This window comes from Panthera leo, chromosome C1 (assembly GCF_018350215.1).
Source record: "Panthera leo isolate Ple1 chromosome C1, P.leo_Ple1_pat1.1, whole genome shotgun sequence".
NCBI classification, from domain to species: domain Eukaryota; kingdom Metazoa; phylum Chordata; class Mammalia; order Carnivora; family Felidae; genus Panthera; species Panthera leo.
Genome location: NC_056686.1, coordinates 146,673,843 through 146,694,472, shown reverse-complemented (window position 1 = coordinate 146,694,472; position 20,630 = coordinate 146,673,843). Strand labels below are relative to the sequence as shown.

Here is a 20,630-nt window from a genome sequence, read left to right as displayed (position 1 = left end):
CTAGGACAGGGCTAGATGACTGCAGAAGCCCCCTCCCCCGCACGCTCCCTCCTCCCCCTCTCCCCCCTTAGTTTTATCGGTAAGGAGGCCGACTGCAAAAATGGTAAGCTCTTGCATAACCCCAGACCTTGCAAGGAAATGAGCAAAGTGGAAGGGGATTTGAAGGCAGGTCAGAAATGGCCTGGATGAGAACACTGAGGCTTCTTTCTGACCTGCAGGACCCCAGCCGGGCGCCGCCCGCAGTCCAGGGGCCCGGGAGGCAGCCCTCCCGCCCCTCGCGCCCCCGGGAGCTGTCCAGACGGCCCCGCCCGCGCCTACCTGGGCACTCACCCGCGCCGCGCGGCCTCTCCTCCTCCCACCCCGGCCGCGGGAGCCCGGCTCGGGCCTGCCCCGCCGCCGCCCCGCCTCTGAGAAGCCCCGCGGGCGGCAGCGCTCGCAGCCTCCTCCGGGCCCGCCAGACCGCGCCGGGCGCGCCGGGGGCGGCCAGGCCAGGCTCGGCGGGGCTCGGCGGGCTCGCCCCCGGCCGGGCGCCTGCAGGGGGCGCGGGGACGGCCCCGCCCCGCCGCCTTCCCTCTCCCTCCCGGCTCCCTGGATCCGCGCCGGGAGGAAATGATGTGTTGCTGCCTGGTTAATCACAGCTCCAGACACTCATTGGCCGAGCGCTCCGCAGCCACTTCCTTCTCCTCCTCCTCCCGCTCCTCCCGCTCCGGCTCCTGCTCTTTGCAGCCGCCGCCGCCGCCGCAGCCTCCCCCTCCGCGCCGGGGGAACTTTTCTACTCTCAGTGACCGTCTCCCCCGCCGCCCCTCGGGCGAGCCTCCCCCCCGGGCCGCCCGCCCCGCCCGCGGCCGCCCTCCTAGCCCGTGCCGCTGCGCCTCGGGAAGTTTATTCCGCCCGCCCTCCTCCCCTTCCTCCTCCTCCTCCTCCTCCTCCTCCTCCTCCTCCTCCTCCTCCTCCTCCTCCTCCTCTTCACCCCGCCTCCCCTCCCTCCCCCGGCTCTTTCCCCCGGGTGGCTGCCGCTGCCGCCGCCGCCGCTGCCAGGCTGCTCCTCGGCCAGCCGCGCCGGCCCGAGGGCTGGGGAGCCCGTGGCCGCACGCACCGCCCGGCTGCAGCCGCCGCGGCCGCCGCTCGGGGCCGGCCGCCGGCCCTCGGCCCCGCAGAGTTCCGGGCTCTCTCGCCGGCTGCACCGCCCCGCCCCGCCCCGCGCCGCGCCGCGCCGCTCCGCGCCGACCTGCAGCGCCCGGCTGGCTCGCACTCCGCCTCCCGCGGCTCAGCCCCGGCCGCGGCGGGACCAGAGGTGAGGGCAGGTCGCCGGCCGCGCCGCGGCACCCGGGAGGACCGTGGGAGGAGGGAGCCTGGCTGGAGAAGAGGCTGGGATTGGGGGTGGGAGGGTGGGCGTCTGCGGTGCCTCCCCCTCGCTTTCATTCCTTTCTCCCCCAAGCTTCATCCACTCTCGGTGGGGGAAGCAGCCGCGGAACAAAACTGTCTTGCTTTGGGCCTGAACTGCTGGTGGGATATGGGAGAGGACAGAGGCATGGAGTGGGGGGTCTCTGGTTTGCGGAGTGTGCGCGTGTGCCTCTGTGTGTGTGTGTGTGTGTGTGTGTGTGTGTGTGTGTAGTGAACTCCTTCAGGGTGTGCGCCGCTGACTTGTAAATCGATCTGGCCGCCTGGCCACGGGCTCACCTTCCCAGCTGAGCTTGGTACGGAGTGAAAGGATGGGCTAATCACCCCCACCCTCAAAATATCCGTCTCTTCCAAGAGGAATTTTCTGCTGGAGAGACAGCCAATAAACTCTGCTCAACTCCCTCCCGCCCTCCGTTCTTCCTAGCTGCAGTTTCAAAAAGCTTCAAAGCCAGGAATGTGGGATTCATCTCCCGATCCCCAGAAGGCAAATGTGGTTACAGATGTTGCACGGTACTTTGCCAAGTTTAAAACCCTTCCTTCAACACTGTAACCAAAACAGTGAGGCTAGAACCTTGGGCGCGCTGGGGAGAGATGTGGGGCCTCTGGGGCCGCTGGATTCACTAACTTCCTTCGGGTTCTAGGCTGGCTTAGGTCTGTCCAGTTTGCGCCAGACATGTCTCCCCTCCTCCCCTCATTTCCCTGGAGTTTTGAACGCTTCTTGCATGGGAGAAAGGCTGTAGAGGAAACTACTTAGGGAAGAAAACATTTCACTTAGTAGCAGAAGAAAAGTCTTGGTTGAAAAGTTGTGCTTAATTTGGCTTTTAAAGAGAGGTAGTAATCAGTGGATTTGTTCATTTTATTGGGCTTTCTTTTCTTTCTTTTTTGAGGTGTGTGTGCGTGTGTGTGTGTGTGTGTGTGTGTGTGAGATGGGAGTTACGTGATGAGAAAAAGGACTGATCTCATACATAGTTTGTATATTTTTGAAAAGAGGCCCTCTAATTGTGACTTAGATATAACCCAGTGGTTTTAAAGAATCCTGTCCCAGAGATGCAGACTGCTCTGACAGCCCAAGGGAAGGCGGTGGCAAAAAATAGACACCACCTCCCTTTTCCCCCAAAAAAATTCTTCCTGGAAAGGTGGTGTTAAGAAATTTCAGAGATGGGCTGATCCAAGTGGCAGGCCTTAAATGGAAACACTATAGTATGTCTTGGCACTTGTCTCTGGAGCTGGGTGGCTGGCCAGGGGCCCGGGCTTGGGCAGCCAGCAGACATTAGACTTGTGCTGACCTCAGGCACTGGTCTGGCCATCCAGCTTTACAGTATGCCTAAGTGTGAAATATGGACCTCACCTATTTCACTGATGGGGACGTGGGTCAGGAAGTTATCTTAAGGCCTGGATGGGACTTGGACCATCTGGCTTCTAAGACCAAATCCCGTTTTTTGTGATTCAGTTGTTTTTTGTTTTCTGGCCTGGAACAAAAACCAAAAACAAAACAGAAGTCTTTTGAAGCTGAAAAGTGCAGGCCTTAAATTGATGGAATTGTGCGGTAGGTAATAGCATTGCTACTGTCACCTCTCATGCAAACACTGAAAGGTGGTGAATGAGGTTGCAATAAATTCTGGATAGCTGGCAAAAATCAAGGGCTGGAATGGGTATGGATGGGGTTCATGCTCATTTTCTGGTGGTTTGGGCGAATTTTACTTGAAATGGTGAGAGTGGTTTTGAATAAAATTTGATTTGGGTAGTAGTTTTACAACTTTTGTACCTTGGAAGAGAGTGATTATTTGAATCTGAGTAAGTTTCTTGTTATCTCTAAGTAATTTAAAAGAATATTAAGGATGCCGAGTAGAGATCGAGTAGTATGCCTTATTTGGGAATGTAATTAATTTCAGAAGTGGGGAACTTAATGCCATTAATAGCATTGTAATGATTTTTTTTTCAAAGTAGTGATTTACTAAATTTTCTGCATCTGTCCATGGAACAGCTAACAGTGATTGAATCGGTAGATAGAGACGATGCCTCTATCTTATTCTAGATTTCCCTGAACTAATACTGTGATGATCATGATAGACTTCTAGGTAAGGTTAGATCAAGTAGTCCAGCCTTCTGGGGGAGGAAGGGACAGGGCAGAAATGCATTTGAAAAATGATCCTGTGATTCAAGGTCATGAGGTGAAGATGGGATCAACGTGTGTGTGTGTGTGTGTGTGTGTGTGTGTAAAAAGTACTTTAGACAAAGAGGAGCGAGGACTGGGAACTGTCCTCTGTGCATGTTCTTTTCTTGGATCCCTGCATCTTGTTTTATTTTTATGTGAAGAGATCTAATGCACAACTTGGTAGAAATTGGAGAGAAGGAAACTATTAATGGTAGCAAAACCCACTGATAGGTTTTGAGTGAATTTAATGACAGATATGACGGTGAGCTCTGGACATGTGTGAGGTACCATGCTCAGCTCTTTACATGCATTTTTCATTACATGCTCACAACAACCATATGTTTTTATCATTATTTCAGGCGTTTATGGTAAGAAACTGAGGCTTCTCAAGATTGAGCGAGTTGCCCTCATTGTAGAGCTGGTCAGTAGTGGACTGGGGATTTGAACCAGGAGTTTGTGAGACTCTGGAACCCATGTTCTTGGGCACTTTTGCCAGTGTTTGCCAAATTTCACTGACTCATACACTGTCTTCATGAGTTTACCATGGCTAAGTTTCAGTCTATCAATCATTTAGTATTTTTCTTTAAAGCAGTGATTGACCTTAAAAAAAAAACACCCTAAAAGATGTCATCTTTTAAGAGGAAGCAATATTTCACTGCCATATTTGGAAAGCCAACTTACTTTTTGGTAATAGGACATAAAGATGCACTTATACTTAAACTAAAACCCCAAATACAGGACAGTGATTACCTGGTGTGTGTTTGCGTGTGTGCGTGCGTGTGTGTGTGTGTGCATGTGTGTGTGTGTTTTGCAAGAACCTGGGGATCAGGGTGGAGGAGGTAGGTAGATGATAGAGCGTGGGTGACACTGTGGTTTTTGGGTTGAGCGGTGGGTTCAAAGGTGCTGATTTTATTTTTAGACTTCATAGCCTGCATACATAATACATATTTTTGTTTTGTAAAAAGATAAAATTAAACACATGACTATTAACATAATGATTACTTGGGGAATATTTCACCACACTATTCTGACTACAGGCTTAGCTTGGTGCTTGTGTGAATGAAGTAGGCATGCAAATCTGTTGGCCGATTGGTGAGACCCCAGGTGATAATTTTAAAGCAAGCTGATTGTTGTCATCCCTGAATGAGATTGCGGTATGTCCCCTCTTCTCTATTCTGCTGCCACATGCATTTCAATATTGTGACTAAAATAATAGCATGGGCTGCAGCATGGTTTCTCTTGACTGTGGTTATGGGAGACTTGGGCTTAGCTGAAGCTGGCACTTGTCAGCCTCACCTTGTCGCATACATCTAGTGCTCAGGATGGGACAAAAAATGCTGTCATGAAGTGTTAACAACGCTTTCCTTTTTACCCAGTGGGTAAGTATGGCCATTCCGAATGGGAAGCTGGTGTTTAAGTTAAAGCAAAGCCTGGGTAAAATGTTAACAGCATTAAACTGGTGAGGCTGGGAAATAAAGCCATCAGAGATTTTAATTGGAGTCCACATAGTCTCTTGTTTTATTTTCCCAAGCAAGTATTGGGCACTGTGGCTTTATTCCTGGAAATGAGAATTTGAATTCGGTTTCCTGGTACAAAATGCCTTCTTTGATCTCTTGGAGTGAGAACTTTGTGTTTCTTTCTGTGGCCAATTTCAACTCTCAGAAGGACCAAGTGGAAGGTTTACCTCTTCTTTTTCAGCAGTTGGCCATAGACTGCTCTTGCTTGCCGGGCTAGTTTAAGAATCAGAAGTTCCAAAGTGGGATTTGTCTGTTGGAAAGGGCATTCAAATAAAAGATTCCTTTTGAAAGAGCTTCATCAGGATGGTGTGGTTGGCAAATCATGGCCTTTGGTTCAGATGGGAGGTAGTTTTGCTTGACCTTATGTTCCCCAAATGAACTAACGACACCTAGCAGATTCCTTTTTTTTTTTTTTTAATTTTTTTTTCAACGTTTTTAATTTATTTTTGGGACAGAGAGAGACAGAGCATGAACGGGGGAGGGGCAGAGAGAGAGGGAGACACAGAATCGGAAACAGGCTCCAGGCTCCGAGCCATCAGCCCAGAGCCTGACGCGGGGCTCGAAGTCACGGACCGCGAGATCGTGACCTGGCTGAAGTCGGACGCTTAACCGACTGCGCCATCCAGGCGCCCCGCAGATTCCTTTTTGAAGTTAAAACCGATACTTTCCCATCCCCAATATTCAAACTGCGGAGTCAAATAATGTTCCTGTGCTCTTATATGCATTTGGGGAAATCTGAGCTTGTTTATATGTCTAAAGCCTCTTCTGTGATCCATGAGAGTTTTGTTTTTCAGAGCCACTACTCAGTTGTTTGATTTTTGGGTTTCAGCCTCTGACCAACATTCCACTTTGCCCATTCGGGTTGCTTCATTGTTTGCTCTGGGTACTTGGCCTTTATTTCTGTGACCAGGAAAGTGACACTGAATTTTAGTTTTTCCAAATTTTATGGAGGTTCATGCAGGTTGAATTTGTTTTTTTGGATCATGAGGCAAGTTTAGGCGGTCCCCTGTAGCATAGGTGTCCTGATAGGTTCTGCTCTTTCTCATCATAAGGCCAAGCCTTGGAGTCTGTCCCTTTGCATTGCCCTTCCCCCCCACTTTTGGGGACAGCCAAATCCTTCGGGGCTCAGAGTACTCTCATTACAGGAATGCTTCCTGGATTTTGTGTTTTGACATTTTCCTAGCATTTTATCATCTTTACTACTCATCCTGGGACTTGATTGATATTTTTGAGGGCAAGGACTTCAAGTTATTCATTCCTCCATTTATTTGTTGGACACAATTCATTGTTCTTCCCAGTTTAAAACCTTTCAAAATTCTTTCACTGAGCTCTTTGAGGGCAAGGACTGTGTCTTATTCATCTTTTGTATATGTTTTACGCCTAACACAATGCCTGGTCCAGACCACACAGTTAGTAAACCGTTTTTTTAATTGTTGAGAGACTAAATGGATGATTGCATATTAGAGAAGCAGACAAGCCCAGCACTCAGGGGGACAGCCTGAGAGAAGATGAGAGAAGACACAGAGGTCCTTAAGGATGAGTTTAGGAAATACTGTAACTTAGTGAATCATTTGAGTTTATGCTAACTTTTTTTTAAGGTTGTTTTGGATTTAAGGGCAAAAACCTTTTTTTTTTTTTTTTTTTGGAAGAATATCTCAACTCATGCTTAATATACTACAGAACACGGAATCCTGTGTATATGGCTGGGACTCACTTTCTTGGATGAATTGACTCCTTCACTGACTTTCTCCTGTTGTGCCTATTCACAAACGGTCGACAGTGAAAACAGCGTGGTAGGCGGTGCTCTTGTGAGAGGTGGAATGTGGACGACCTCTTTGGACGATGGATGGAATTCAGAGTGAACTTCTCTTTTGATAGGTTTTAAGGGCTGATTTGAGTGGGCGTGCCATGTAGACCTTTTCTGCCTGAATACTTGATAGCGGGGTGCCTTGCTCATCTTTGAAAGCCGGGATGGGTCTTTGCTAGCCTCCATGCAGCATGGATGACATTGAAAATAAGATGGTTCTGGGGCAGCTGGCTGGCTCCGTCAGTAGAGCATGCTACTCTTGATCCTCAGGGTCACGAGTTCAAGCCCCACATTGGCTGTAGAGCTTACTTAAAAAATTGTAACAAAAGAAAATAAGAGTGCTCTAGTTTTTATTTTTCCCTTTTAGGCAATTATGAAAGAATTATTGATCGAACCTCTAAAAATAACCTTGAGTTTGATAGGAAATGTACAGAGGGGATAAACGAACATAGGGGTAGTCTTAGGCAAAGCTGGATATTAGATGTGGGATGGTACTTGGAGTTTGAAGACAGTGGGTACTGAGAAAGATGTGCAATGAAAAGAACTTGAGGAAAAGCATTCAGGTGTAGAGGGGATGAGTTGAGGTGGTGTTTTTTTTTTTTTTTTTTAACTGTCTTTAATTTTTTAAGAATTTACATCCAAATTAGTTAGCATATAGTGCAACAATGATTTCAGGAGTAGATTCCTTAGTGCCCCTTACCCATTTAGCCCATCCCCCCTCCCACAACCCCTCCCATAACCCTCAGTTTGTTCTCCATATTTATGAGTCTCTTCTGTTTTGTCCCCCTCCTTTTTTATATAATTTTTGCATCCCTTCCCTGTGTTCATCTATTTTGTATCTTAAATTCCTCATATGAGTGAAGTTGTATGATATTTGTCTTTCTTTGACTAATTTCGCTTAGCATAATACCCTCCAGTTCCATCCACGTAGTTGCAAATGGTAAGATTTCATTCTTTTTGATTGCCGAGTAATACTCCATTGTATATATATACCACTTCTTCTTTATCCATTCATCCATCGATGGACATTTGGGCTCTTTCCATACTTTGGCTGTTGTTGATAGTGCTGCTATAAACATTGGGGTGCATGTGTCCCTTCGAAACAGCATGAGGTGGTATTTTCAACCAAGTTCGGAATTGAAGCTGTTGATGAATGAATGACATTATGCTCTTGGTGAAAACATAATGTGCTTGACTGATCATTTTCCTTATGTTATAGGTTAATACTTATAAGTAAATACCACTAAGAAAGCTGGAGCTTTGGGGCTTGTAACTTGATGTCAGGAGACATCACAAGGAAGAAGTATACATAGGAACATCCAGTAGGAAGAAAAAGTGTAGGTGGTTATCTAGAGTTACCTTTACCTTCCTTTTGAGAATAAAGAACATGGTAAGGAGAAGTGTGCCCAGTGATATTTTCTTAAATGTGTTTTGAACTTGGAAGAACTGAACTGTTGTGTGCAACAGGTGGCAAGAACCAATATTCTCTTATTTTATGAGTATGGCCTAGGAAAAAATGGAAAGTTTCAATCCCTGGAGATTATATAAACATAAATGTTCTATTTCAGTGTTTTGAAAACATTTTCTACTCTCAGCAATACATTTTTTACATCATGACTGAGTACACACACATACACACATGCATATTAAAAATAAGGCTGAATTATATTTTTTATAAAACAGTACAGTAGTGGGGCACCTGAGTGGCTCAGTTGGTTAGGCGTCCGACTTCAGCTCAGGTCGTGATCTTGCAGTTTGTGAGTTCGAGCCCCACGTCAGGCTCTGTGCTGACAGCTCGGAGCCTGGAGCCTGCTTCATATTCTGTGTCTCCCTCTCCTGCTCATGCTCTGTCTCTCTCTGTCTCTCAATAATAAACAAACATTAAAAAAATTAAAAAAAAAATACAGTAGGGCTTCCTAATTTCTAGTCAGTTTTTTTATGTTTATTTTTGAAAGAGAGTGTGAGAGAACCTGGGGGAAGGGCAGAGAGAGGGGGACAGAGGATCTGAAGTGGGCTCTGTGCTGACAGCAGAGAGCTTTATGTGGGGTTCAAACTCACAAACCATGAGATCACGACCTGACCTGAAGTCTGACACCCAACTGTCTGAGCCACCCAGGCATCCCTCTGGTCAATTTTTATAAAAAAAAAAATCTGGTCTTGGGGTGCCTGGGTGACTCTGTCCATTAAGCAGCGACTTTGGCTTAGGTCATGATCTCACAGTTCGCGCGTTCAAGCCCCACATCGGGCTCTGTGCTGACAGTGTAGAGCCTGCTTGGGATTCTTTTTCTCTCTCCTCTCTCTCTGCCCCTCCCCAACTTACGCCTTCTCACTCTCTCAAAATAAATAAACGTAAAAAAAATTCTGATCTTTATTGACTAAATTGATTTCACAACTTGCTGATGGATTCTAGCCAGGAGTTTGGGAACAAAACAAAAACAAAAACAAAAACCTTCTAGATATTGTGGAAATCAGCCTTAATTTGTTTGTTGGACATTTGCTAACCTGGATGAGAATTTTGTTTTTCTTTTTGTATGAGTCTCAGTTATTCTACACATGGCCTGGGCCCTTCTGCTCTCCCGCCGTTCCCCCCCCCGAGCCATTGTTCTTTTCTCTGTGTAGGGGTCTTTGCGTGTTTCTCCACATCAGATTAAAGTGACTAATGTGTGCTTTGGACCAGCTCCAAGAGGGTATCATCATCTTGATCCTAATCAGCATCAAAGGTGGGGCTAATTAATTTAAGCTGGTGGCAGGAGCCACTTAGCTCCCTGTTTGCTAAGATTATATTTGAATGGGATGGTGACTCTCAGTAATAAGGGGACAGTGGGAGTCCCTTTTTAGGTCACCTGTACCAAAAGGATGGGAGAGAGGTAGAGAAGATCACCCGATACAGTTATTGTTCACAAACACAAAACAAGGTTAGTAGGGGACAACTCTTTGCATTTAAAGATGTAAGAGCTTAATTGGTGGCTGCAGTCACCATTGTTGTCATTGTCCTTACCGTTTTTTTTCATTGTTCTTATCATTAAAATCTTCCTGCCTTGCTGCCTATCCTTCATCATTTCCCCTCTTCTTCTTCTTTTATTGAGCATTTATCAAGTCTTCCTGTCCTTGGGGCTGGGCATGGAGAGTACAGTAAAATAAAGTAGATCTTCAGGTGCACTTGAGGAAGGGATTGAAGAGTTGCACATCTAACTATAAATGGCAGAAGGCCAAGTACCTTGGTCACAAGATACAGAGGGATAACGATCATGATCACACAACACCTTTGAGGAAGTGACTGTTTGGCTGGCCTTGGAAAAAGGTACCACTCTGATGTTATCCTTTTGAGAGAGATCTGTCTATGTATAGGTTGTGGAGTACGCAACCTGTCAAAACCGGGGAACGGGGCAAGTAAGTAAGAGGTAGTTGGCTTTTGTTTAAGAGCCAAGTTGTATAAAAACATAGTTGCCCATGTTTTCGTCGCTAGACTCAGACTCACTGCCTTGAGGTGCAGCTTCTCAGAGAGGCCTCGTGCCCTGAGACAAATGGAAGGAGTGGCCGACTCATGTCTGGCTATGCGCTGATTCCACAGTCAAAGTTAAGTCCAATGGTGGGTACCATTTAAACGGTTCTGTTGTACCCCCTCCCCCACATTATTTATTTACTTTTTCTGCCGAGTATGTATGGTAACTCCTGGAAGTCAAAAGCCTCAGGATGTGACGTGGCTGGGTAGAGTATACTGAAATGAGCAATGCAGAGGAAAGATTAGAAAGGAAGCCTTAGGGCCAAATGAAGGTTTATGTTGAATGCCAGGCTAACACGATTTTTGACTTGATTCTAAAACAGCAACTGTAACGGAACATCTGTAAGGGAGGCCCTGGTCAGGCCCCTTACTTGCATTCTCTCATTTATCGCTCACACCCACACTATAAGGTACCTACTTTTATTACCCCATTTTACAGAAGGAGAAACTGAGACTCAGAAGGGTGATGGAAAATGTCTGTAGTCATACATCTGAACTTTAACTTAGGCTGTATGTTCCAAAGTCACTTGCTGTAAAGCAGGGTTTGGAAACTGGTTGCCCCCCTGGACTGACTACACCTGAGAGTTATGTCCTGTCGGATTGTGCCTGTAAAACATTTTGTTTTCTATGTTTTTTATTTATTTATTTATTTATTTTTGAGACAGAGAGAGACAGAGCATGAATGGGGGAGGGGCAGAGAGAGAGGGAGACACAGAATCGGAAGCAGGCTCCAGGCTCTGAGCCGTCAGCCCAGAGCCTGATGCGGGGCTCGAACTCACGGACTGTGAGATCGTGACCTGAGCTGAAGTCGGACGCTCAACCGGCTGAGCCACCCAGGCGCCCCCATTTTGTTTTCTTTTTGAAGTGGTTGCCGTTGTTTAAATATGGGGAGATTTCCTGTAAGAAGTTCCAATTTCCACCTTCTTCGGCGGAACTGCAAGCCCTGGCCGCCCGAGACCTGCATTCCTGCAGGAACCTGCCAGAGCCCCTTGTGATTCTGTCTGTCTGAGCGGACATGTGTGCTCTGTTTGCCACAGTCCTGGCTCACCCTGTTTTCTCCCAACACTGAGGCTCAGCCTCACCTGCTATTGTTCCTTTATTCTCTTAGCCTGCTCACTCTTACATCCTAACTTTACCTTGTCCCTACAGGCGTATGGGTTTGAAACCTCTGATATCTATAGCCTTCTGTATAGCCTGTTAGATAGCCACAGATTAATGGGAAGGGTAGAGGCCCAGCAGCCAAGGGAAATGAGAGTAGGTACAATTAGGGGTTTGGCCTTGGGCTGGAGAAGCCACAAGGTGAACAAATCATTTTTGTGAAGAAAGGAAGGGTGAGTGGGAGGCGGAAGTATCTGACGTATGGAACATGGATGGCTGAGAAAATGGTGTTGATCTTCAAACGAAGGGGTGAGAGGAGCTGGTTTTGAGCAGGGCTTGTATTGGGGTTCAGGTTCTGGTGGAGTAAACACATAGAAGAGGGCTTCCTTGAGGCTCACGTCAAGTTGGAAGTATGACACTGGAACCGGCAGATAAGGGGTTGGCACTGTGGCTCTTAGATCTGTGTGAGAGGATGCCATCCTGGGACATTTGGATCTGGGGGAGAAAGGTCCCATTTGGAAACAGCAAGAAGTGGGCTAAGGTCTGAATGATAAAATGAACCAGTTACAAACAGCTCAAAGTCTCTTATTGACTTTTTTGGGGGTCAAGTGCCTTATCTTGCAAATAAATCAAATGTTTATCCTAAAAAAGGATACAGTAACAGTCTTCAAGTTTTGAACATGGGATCTGATAAACATCTCATGGAATCAAAGACTGTTCTACTGTTTGAAGGATGACACCTGTACTTATGTTTATGACTATTTCACTGAGCTTAAAAAAAAAAAAAAAGGAAAAAAAAAACCTGACAATGATTTTTTTTCTTTTTTTAATATCACAGGTGATAGAAAAAGTGGTTGCTGTAGCCCTGAGATGGGGAAAGCAATGCCAGAAGTGAATGACTTCTTTTGAGATTTATTCTTTTAGCCTGTTTAGCATAGAATGTCCTTTTCAAATTACAGATGACGGTTTTTTTTTTGTTTGTTTTTTGTTTTTTCTTCTTATCTTGGCTTGTTTGTTTAGGATTCCCTCCAGCTCATTGTTACTTAATCAGCAAGGTCCTCCTCAGCTACTCTCCTTCTCCCACTTGGTTCCCGTTTGGTCCCTGAAGGTCTTAACGGTTTAGGACATTCTAAGCACAGGTGGAGTGAATCTTTCACAGATGTGGATATTTAGCATGAAAATCTTCCAGGAGGGCATTTCCTTTGTTCTCATACTTTTATTTTAGAAAACATTTTTTAATATTTTTTGTTTTATTTTATTAAAATTTTTTTTTTCATGTTTATTTAGTTTTGAGAGAAAGAGAGATGGAGCGTGAGCAGGGGAGGAGCAGAGGGAGAGGGAGTATCAGAATACAAAGCCAACTCCAGGTTCTGAGCGGTCAGCAGAGAGCCCTATGTGGGGTTCAAACTCACGAATCCTAAGGTCATGACTTTAGCCGAAGTTGGACGCTTAACCACCTGAGCTACCCAGGTGCCCGTTCTCATACTGTTTTTAAATTAAGCTTTTTATTTTAATTCCAGTACAGTTAATATACGGTATTGTGTTATTCGCATACCTTTTGTCTCAGACATTATGGTCTCCTTTTTGGGCCACATGACTCTAAAAAAATCACATTTGTGTTTTTATTTCTAATTCATAGCTTTATTTTATCACATGAGTATGTTAATATGGGTTCCCATAATTTTTTTCTTTTTTTAAAAAAAAAATTTTTTTTAACGTTTATTTATTTTTGAGACAGAGAGAGAGACAGAGTATGAGCGGGGGAGGGGCAGAGAGAGAGGGAGACACAGAATCGGAAGCAGGCTCCAGGCTCTGAACCATCAGCCCAGAACCCGACGCGGGGCTCGAACTCACGGACTGCGAGATAGTGACCTGAGCCGAAGTCGGACGCTTAACCGACTGAGCCACCCAGGCGCCCCCATAATTTTTTTCTTAAAAATAAAATATATACTTTTTTTTATAATAGCTTATGTTTTAGAGACGTCATTTATGTTGTATTACATGTGCTCCGTACAAGATTTGAAGTGTAGGAAGGTAACTCTTGTCCTCCAGACTTCTACTTTCTCTTCCTAAGGAAATACCATCATTAAAACTAATTGTAGGGGCACCTGGGGGGCTCAGTCGGCTAAGTGATGGACTCCGTTTTGGCTCAGGTCATGGTCTCACAGTTAGTGAGTTTGAGCGCCCAGTAGGGCTGCACAGCTTGTAGTGTGGAGCCTGCTTGGGATTCTCTTTTCCTCTTTCTCTGCCCCTTCCTTGCTCACACTCCCCGTCTGTCTGGAAATAAATAAATAAACTTAAAAAAGAAACTGATTGTATATCCTTCCAGTGATCATCTTTACATTTACAACCATACACTAATGTGTTTTTCTTATAAATACAGTATCATAGTGTGCATATTTCAGTTTTGTACCTGGCTTTTTTCACTCAGTTTATCTTGGAAATCTTTTCCTATTAGTATGAGCAGTTTCCTTATTCTTTTGAAAGGTATTCCATAGTGTGGGTGTTTCATAATTTATTTAACTAGTCTTTTACGTATTTTAGGTAACATTATGTTACAATGTTGCAGTGACAATTTTCACATATGCTACTATGCGCGTCTATAGATTGGTTTATATGTAGGTGTAGATGTACCTGTCTGTCTGCTGTATATCTGAGGGTAAATATCAAAGACTGGAATTACTGAATCTAAGGGTTTTTACATTTTATTTATGTATGTATGTATGTATTTATTTTTTAAATGTTTGTTTATTTTTGAGAGAGAGAGAGAGTGCACGTGAGAGCAAGGGAGGGGCAGAGAGAGAGGGAGACAGAGGACCCCAAGCAGACTTTGCGCTAATCAGCACAGAGCCTGTTGCCTGGCTGGAGCTCACGCACCCTGAGATCACAACCTGAGCTGAATTCAGATGCCCAACAGACTGAGCTACCCAGGTACCCCTACATTTTAAATCACAGTATAGGTTGTACCAAGAATTTAATTTTTGAGCTGTACTAGTAGAGCAAAGTGGCCTGGTGGAAATGACAGAGCAGCCCGCAAGACTCCAGCAGGGTCTGTTCTCTGGTGTAAACCAAGCTTATGGTCCAAGAAAGTCACTTTTCTGAACTTAAGTTTTCTTCATGGTGCTTTTCTTTCCTCATCTGTTAGGAAAAGCATAGACTCAGCTGTTTCTAAAGTTTACTCATTTGTTGATTCTCTTTCAGTCTCCCTCCTTTTTGGTATTTCCAGTAAATGGAACCTGATGACTTTTTTTTTTTCCCCCTGTGTAAGTTTGAGTCTAAAGAACCCTGAGCTTTGGAAGCCTTGCTAACCACAGCTTTACTTTGATTGTTTTAAAGCACCGTGTCTGGTTTGTGCTTTATGTTAAAAGCAGAGCTTATGGGGCTGATTATCTTTAAGAAAAAAAATACAGTGAGTGGCAAGTAGGCATTTAGTGACCAAGAAACTCGTATAGTCAGCTTTTTATTATTGATGAAGAATAGAGGCAATGGATTTTTAGACTTAGGGAAAAAAGTTTTATTTTTATAATAGGTTTTTAAAAAAGCAGTAAGCCTATGATAGACAGTTTTCAAGAAACAGCAAAATTTTATTTATGATTTGGGAGCATACCAGAGTGGACTGCTTTTGATCTCTCAAAGTTTTTATAATCTGAAGAAGATACAATAGGGGATTACTGGGAATTTTGAGTTGTCTAGCTGGTGTAGCTTAATAAAATAGTTGGGTTTTCTGGCAGTTTCCAAATTAGATGATTTAAGAATTCAAACCCAAGTAAATAAAATTTAATATAAAATTCATGTTTTTTCCCATGCTGCATTTTTTCTTTAGAAATTGGCTCCCCCAGAATTAAGCAACATGCTTGGATTTTCCTTTCAAAGACCTAAAAATTTTGGACTGCTAGTATAAATGTAATTTTCCTTGAAAAGATTTTGAGCCCTTGGTTACTCAAAAGAAAAAAAATACCAACACTCTTTAAATATACAAATTTATTCATCTAGCTGTAGAGTAGCAACAACAACAAAGAAGGAAACAACTTAAATGTTCTATAATAACCTACGTATATAACATTTATATGTATGTTATATATATATATATATACGCACATTTTTATTAATAAAATGGAATATTATATAATCACCAAAAGTATTATCCTAGATGAATTTTCAGGGACAGATCTCACCTTAAATGGAACCTTCTCAAAAGAGGGTTTTGCTGGCTATCCCATCTAGTTAGATTCTTCCTCCTTTTCTGTATGTTACATATATACTACTATATATATATATATATATATATGTATATAAATATGTATATATATGTATGTATATATGTATATATATGTGCGCGCGCACACACACACACACACATATACACACACATACTACCAGTATCTCTGGGGTAAATACCAAGAACAGAGATTTTGTTTGGTACTCTGAGTGTACACGTGTATCCTGTGTCTAGTATACTGGTTTATTTTATTTTATTTAGGCACGCAGGAATTTTTGGAATGAATAGACCATGAAGAGTATACAAAACAAAATTAAGTAGAAAAAGTGGGACACAAAAATGGTACAATTCCGTATCCATAAATTGTATACAATTCTGTAAATGTAAGTAAACATAAAACATAGTACAATTCCACATTTGTAATTACATACGTATGGACATAGAAAAAAAAAAAAGACTGATAGGAAATAAACAAGAATATTAACAGTTACTGTCTTCGAGCTGTGGGTTGTGCCTAATTTTGAAGAGAAAAATCTTTTAATACAAATGGGTGAGGTAAATATTGGAAGATTATGTCACCTCAATAATGTATTTTACCCTTTCAGCATTAAAGGTGCTCACCTTACCTAAAATGATGTATTACAATACCATGGCCTTTTCTCCTCTTGAGTAAAATGTACTGTATCTTTGTAGCGTGACAGGTTTTATATCTACTTTAGAATTAAATTATGATCTGAGAGTTGCACTTTTAAGAAACTGGTTTTAATTTTACATCAGTTGAAGTTAAAGGGTAGTGAAAGTATATTAGATCTGGTACAAGTGTCTAATTATAATTATTGACACATTTTCAAATGCTCTCTTAAGTATGATACATTGCCCATGATTTTGACAGCTGTGACTACATTAAAGCTGTTGGAACACTCTTTGCACAAAGGTTTGTTTAAACTTAGAATTGTCAGAAGGATTCTTTGTAAAGTAGATGAACACAGATTTGGAGGTCAAATGGTGCTTTATTTCCCACTGCGCCTGGTGATTTTAGTCTGTTAAATGTTAATCAGAAGATTATCTGGATTTAGTTTTCATTTTGAGAAAACTGGGAATTTTTTTTGTATAGTATAAAAAAAAAGGTGATTATACTCATTTATGACTTGAATCTCTGCACTGTTAACTTAAATTCTACTTACTTCTCTTGCTAAAGGTCCCCAACCATGAAACTCCAAAGCTTCAAACTTGATTCTGCATAACAACTTATTTTCTAAAGGTCTCCCTGGACCTTTCATGTATTATCTCCTTTGTGTGGCTACTCCTTCCTTCTATATAGATTTGTTGAGTAGCTACTATGTGCCAGGCACTGAGCTTATAACCATAAAAAGTCGTCAGAGAGCTCAGAGGCAGAAAGAAGAGTCCAGCTACCACAGAGCAAAGCACCAGAATGGAACTCTAAACATAAAGATGGGATGTGCAGTTTTGTTCGGGAGGGCATCTGAGGTCATCTTTTCAGAGGGATGATATTCTTGAGCATCTTAAAGGTTGAGGAGGAAGGTGGTAGGTGGGAAAAGGGCCTTTGAGGCACAGAAGTATCAGAAGAACAGTATCCTTCAGAACTGAATGTGACCAGAGCTCTGCTACTCAAAGGTGTGGTGCCTGGTTCAGCAGTAATGGGACGGTTTGGGCACAGGCCTCACTAGAAATGTGGAGTCTCAGGGCCACCCAGTTCTGCTGATTTAAAATCAGTGTGGCAACAGTATCCCCAGGTGATTTGAATACTTCTGAAGTTTGAGAAACACTGGACTAGAACATAAAGAATAGGTAAAAGATGGGAGAGCTGGGGACGTAGACGACCTGGTTAGGACTTTGGACTTCGGTGTTCAAGCATGGGATTGATAATGAAGAGGTGACATTATCAGATTTTTATTTTCCCCAAATTATGTGGAAGTACAAGTGAGGCAGCATGTTACAAGAAGTTTCTTGAAACCGAAATCAAAAAGTACACCACGAAAAAAATGCCCTCGAATAAGTTTGAGAAACGAAGGACATTATACCCTTTTCTCAGTGTGAATTTTCATACTACACTGAACGTTCTGAGAAGCCGGCATTGAGGAACACCTTATCTTAATCCTTTATCCTGGAATATTCCTGGAATATCCCTGGTCTTTCACATTATTCCACAGTGGAACCCTTTGTAGCTATATGCATAACTGTTAACACCCTAGGGAGAGTAGATAGCGTTTTGCAGAAAGCATTTTGGGAAATGCTAGCACTCATTCCCAAACTTTGGACACTGTCTTATCTGCAGAGGGTGGCCAAACTGTCTGGGATTACCTGGGACTGAGAACCATCATAGGTTGCTGGACTTTCAGCTCTAAAGTCCTGGATCGGCCAGGTGAGTTAGGTACCCTTCCTAACTGTTTACTGTGCCTTTGACTAATTAGTTCCTTTTCTTTAGATGGGCTCAACCTTTTCCCTTAAATGCCTGTTTCAGGCTCATTCTAATGGGGCGATTCCCAAATCTGTTCTCACAGTGGAAGCACCTCACAGTGTGAGGGGGGTTCCAAACCCAGTGCCCATTCCCACCCCACAAGGTTGTGCTTTAATTGATCTGGATGTACCCTGTCAGTGGAAGTTTTAAAGGTCTCCAGGTTAGGGGCATGAAAGCTTGTTCAAAACAACCGTAACTGAAAATGCAGTGTGGATGTGCACCTTAAGAATTTCATTTCATTTCATTGCATTAATTTCTATTGTATAATAGAAACACTAATCACAGTAAAGAAAAAAAAAAGTTTAAATAACTTTATCTAGGATCATATTGGGTGACCACCAATAGGACCTGTTCCACACTTTGGGAAACACTTGTGTGGAGGCCTGGGGAGCATCAGAGTGGCCAAGAAGTGGTAACAAATGTAGCTGGAGAAGACACTGCAGATTTCAGAGCCATTTAGGGGGTTGAGCCGATGTGATCTGTGTGGTCTGGTAGAAAAGGAGGAGACTCTTAGGCTATAGCAGGTATGGATGGTGATCACATGGCTGAATAGGGAGGAGTAGAGAATGCAGGAAGGGGAAGGGCTGAATTTGACGAGTCCTGTTTGAGAGGCCTTGGGACCTCCTTGGGGAGGGAGGGTTGTCAGAAGAAAAGAGTCAGTGGCTAAAAAGGTCTGTTCTGGAAACAAGTAAGAGCCTCTCCAGGTCCGGGGGAAGTTCCAAGTGGGGAATCAACTTGCTTGGGGGAAAGGGTTGGGAGGGTGATCTACACCCAGGACCTCTGGTCAGTGTAGGGGTAAGGAGCCTGAGAGAAGAGTCTGGGACCAGCCAAGGAGTAGGCGTGATGCTAAGGAGAGTGTGTTTTCCTCCATTCGCCCCAAGGAAGGTAGACCTGTGAACCACAGATAGATAAGAGCTCTGGAGGGCAGTTTGTTTTGGTAATTTAGGACGTCATTAGTCATGTTTGTGTAAATTTAGCATGAGGGAGGAAACAAGATTATAGCGAGTCCAGAAGAAACAGACTCACTAGAGCTAGTTTTAACTGAAGAAAAATCCTGGGATAGTATGGGATCTTAGGGAATGAATCTGGGTTTGTCTGGGAAATAGTCATCCTCTGGTTACTCATAGATGTTATTTCAACAAAGAGCAAAGATTATAACAAATACTCAGGTATTCACAGACAAGTTGCCTGAGCTCTCTGGGGCTCCATAAAATTGTTTTACTCTCCAATCATAGCCACTCACCGTTTCCCTCTTTTTCTTACTATTCCCTGGACACAACAATGTCAAATTCTGAATCTATATGTTTCTAAATGTCATTCAACATTTTTTTTTTTAATGCTGATAAAGCAGCTTGTGATTCAGTATGCCACCTTTGTTTCTGTGTAGTTCCCATTTGTGGAGGGCTTTGCAGTTTACCAAAGCAACACAGCATCTTATGTGAGCCTCTAAATAACCTTTGTGTAGAAGGCAGGGCTAAAACCAGTATCATTCCATTTTACAGGGAAAAAAGAGTAAAAGTTCTAAAGTTTAATATATTGAGGACTCACCCATGATTAATGACATAATGATGGGTCCCGGATGGAATCCTGGTCTCCTGGCCCATTATTTTTTCCATCATATTCAGGAAGGGGTGGGGGCGGAGAGTGTGTTCTCCTCCCCCTTCTCCCTTTTTAAATTAGTTTATAAGTTCTTTGAGGGCAGCGACCGTGTTTTCGCTGTTGTTCATGAACTTCTTCACTCACTACTATGAAGAGGCCTTTGGAAGTGGCAGTGGGCAGAAGGGCCTGTTGGCCAAGCTTCCCTCTCACAAGGTGCCTCACGCTGGTCTTGACATTACTTTTGAATGACAGGGCCTTGGAAATAAAAAAAACAGGATTGAAAAAAGGCATCATGAGTCGCAGAACACTGAACTTGTGTCTCATTACTGGACCATGTAATTATCTAGACACCAGCCCAGTAATATTTATTGGCCTAGCATGTTTTGTAAATATTTGATACATACACAGTTTTTGTCACTCTGTTTTGGCGTTTCTTCATATTTTAATACCAGAAGTCATCTATAGCAGAAGAGGCCCAAACCTCTCTGGACATCAGAGGGGATCTCCTTTATGGTATGAGATACTCTGACGGGCAGTGTGGAGTGCTGTGAAGGTAAATCAGCCTCTCCGACAAAACAGTTCAGGAAAGCTATCTTATTGTATAATCCCTGCAAGGCATGTAGTGGGAGCTCAGCAAATACTTGTTATTTTGAATAAAGGAGATGCTGTTTTGTATTCTTCCATTTTATCACCATGGACCATTACCAACTTTTTTTTTTTTTTTTTGATGGTCTTTCTTTTCCCTGTGGGTCATTAAAGATACGGTGTTAGGATTTGGGGAAAGGGAATGATGAAAGAGAATGGAGAAATGGAATCAGCAGGTTTTAGGACAAGAGACAAGAGATTTTGAGTG

General features: G+C 43.6%; 1 protein-coding gene across 2 annotated transcripts in view; it reads left to right on the top strand.

Annotated features, from left to right (window-relative positions):
- Positions 1-1,236: 1,236 nt before the first annotated feature.
- ACVR1 (activin A receptor type 1) overlaps positions 1,237-20,630 on the top strand; it is a 145,361-nt gene continuing 125,967 nt past the window's right edge. For both annotated transcript variants that reach the window (XM_042948848.1, XM_042948846.1), the window contains exon 1: positions 1,237-1,294. The gene's annotated coding sequence lies outside the window, so the exon portion shown is untranslated. The remainder of the gene's footprint in view (positions 1,295-20,630) is intronic.